We start from the raw sequence: 2,686 nt of genomic DNA on the forward strand, positions 1-2,686 counted from the left end.
TTTCCGAAGGGGAAATCTTTCATAGATACTAATACTTAATGGTATACCGTATGCGCGATTCATACTGTTCGCTAAAGGGGCACCTCATTCTGGACCACGCCTAATAATAAATATCCTATTATATTGGACTTTTGGAACAGTACGCCTACGTACTAAACCCTTAATTTTATGGAAAGGTCCTGCGGGACCTCCGCTAAGCATTACATCGCAGGACCAGCTTAGTATATTGGCTCACGTCATTAGCTCACTATTTGCGGCTCTAGCTTCACTACTTCTTTGGAAGCGGCTTTCTCAGCTCTTGCAGTATCAGAGCTGTCGTCCTCTCCATGGCATACTATACTCGTCTCTTTTGCAACATATGATTCACTATTTTAGTAGCTTGGCGTGTAGCATACCATGCGCTCGCTGCTAATGCCTTTTCCTGTGCGCTCTTTCTTCCTTGCGGAGCAGCTCCTTCACAGCATGGGGACCCACCCCAATGAACGGTTCGGGTCCAACCATATTGGTGGAGGCTGCAGAGCGGGCATGCACGTCAGCCAGCTCGTTGCCGGTTATACCCCTGTGACCAGGCACCCAGATCAGGTGCACCTGGTTCTTTTCTCTACACTCCTGCAATAGTAACGATTTGATCTCGTAAGAGGAGATCGCTTTTATTGCCGCTTGACTGTTGCTTAGTATAGCTATTCGGTCATTGCGATAATTGCGGTGGAGGTTTATCCTTATATTGTGGTCTATGATCTTCTCCATAGTCTTCAGTAGGAAGGAGATTCGAGTAATCGGCCTGTAGGATTTGGCCAAGGAATAGTCCTTCCTTCCTACTTTGGGTATGAAGAGCCGTCCTCCATGGGTCAGGGATATACGCCATTGCGAGGCTCTCTCTCAGCAGCCGAACAAGGTGAGGTAGCAGAGGCTGTTCACCCTGTTGCAAAGCGCTGGGAAGATACCGTCCACCCCTGGAGACTTGAATTTTTCGAACTAGGCCATTGCCCACTTGATTGAGTCCGCAGTGACTAATTGCCTAGCGGTTATCCAATCCTAGCGGGATGGCCTATGTTCGCTTACAGGTAGACATTGGTCAACCGGGATGGTCTCCGGGAAGTGAGCACGCAGAAGCTCCGTCATCCTGTCCTCCGCGCTGGTCGTAAAAGTCCCCTCACTTCTTTTGATGGGTAGCTCCGTGTTAGTCTTCCCACTAGCCAGAGCCTTGTGCAGCCGCTCCGCTTCTGGTGTAGAGGAGACCATTTCACAGAAACTCCTTAAGCTAGCTTGTTTTGCTGACCTAATCTCCTTATTGTAGRGGGTTAGGTAGCTCCTGTATACTTCCCAGACCCCTGTACGTTTTGCCTTGTTGAATAGGCTACTTACCCTTTTCCTGAGGTCTGCAAGCTTCTTTGAGCTTTGCCCACCAGGGACAGTTGCGCCTATCTGACCGCACTATTAGGCGGCAGCTACCGTTGTAAGCTTTAGTGATAGACCCGTTCAGTGCCAACACTCTGCTTTCTATTCCCGGGCCCGTAACGCTATCATCGGTCTGCCTCGCCCCACTTAATTCATCCTGTAGCATTACCCCGAAGACACTCCAGTTGGTCCTTCGAGGGTTGCGTCTTGGGGGAAGTTGCCTGACCTCAATCTTCAGTGCGAACTTTACAATTCTGTGGTCCGACAGGGAGGGCTCCGTTGAGACCCTCCATCTTAAGACCCATCCATTTGCATGCTCGTTGCTGAAGGTGATGTCCAGTACCTCCCTCCTGCTTATAGTTATAAAGGTGGGTGCGCAACCCACATTTTCAATAGCTAAGTTACTACCTAATACATATTCTAATAGTGATTCACCCCTTGTGTTGCAGTCCGTGCTTCCCCATTCTACATGGTGAGTGTTCGCGTCGCATCCGATAATGAGGGGCAGCCTATACTTCTTGCAGTACTCCATTAGCATTGCCACCACTTCAGGGGTGCTGCTGCTGCCTCCCCTGGGAAGTAGGCTGATGCCAGGACGAAGACTCTGCCTTCCCAGTCTCTGGCCTGTACCGCCACCAAATCTCTGTGTCAGGAACTCTGAAATACAGAAAAAGTCGACATTATTCCTGACTATTATGCAACTCTTAGTCGCTCACTAGAGAGGTCCCAGATTACTCGTTGTGTACCGTCCTGCGGCCTTTCACCTCACCTTTATAGACCCCAGGTTCTTGGATCAGCAAAATGCCCAAGTTATTTGTTGTGAACCTGCCCGTTATGACTACCGAGGCTCCCGCCGCGTAATGCAGGTTCACTTGAGCGCACAACTTCCACGTCGACGGCCATTAAAGTAGTGGCTCGAGGGGGGGGGGCGTCTCGTTCGCGCTGCTGTCCACATGGTCGCTTAGTCCCTCGCTTCCTGGGCAACCGGGACGTCAGCGGTTGCGACTAGCGTAGTCTGCTCACCGCTCGGTTGTTTTGCCACCTCGTCCACCTGCATCCTCTCCACCACCTTGTTGCCCACCGTTGTGTCCTGTTTGGACCCATTGTCGCTCGGCTGAGTGACAGCCTTCCCTGCTTCCTTGCTCCCTGCGGTCACGGGTTTGTGCGGCCTCATGACCACCATGCTGAACCTGTAAAACAGGCGGAAGCTTGCAGCACTGGCGGACCTGTACGATTCGTCATCGATGTACAGGTACAATCTCCACCCTCGTAGGTTACCTTTTTCCTC

Source organism: Bactrocera latifrons, unplaced genomic scaffold (assembly GCF_001853355.1).
Source record: "Bactrocera latifrons isolate USDA-ARS-PBARC rearing strain unplaced genomic scaffold, ASM185335v1 scaffold_584, whole genome shotgun sequence".
NCBI lineage: Eukaryota > Metazoa > Arthropoda > Insecta > Diptera > Tephritidae > Bactrocera > Bactrocera latifrons.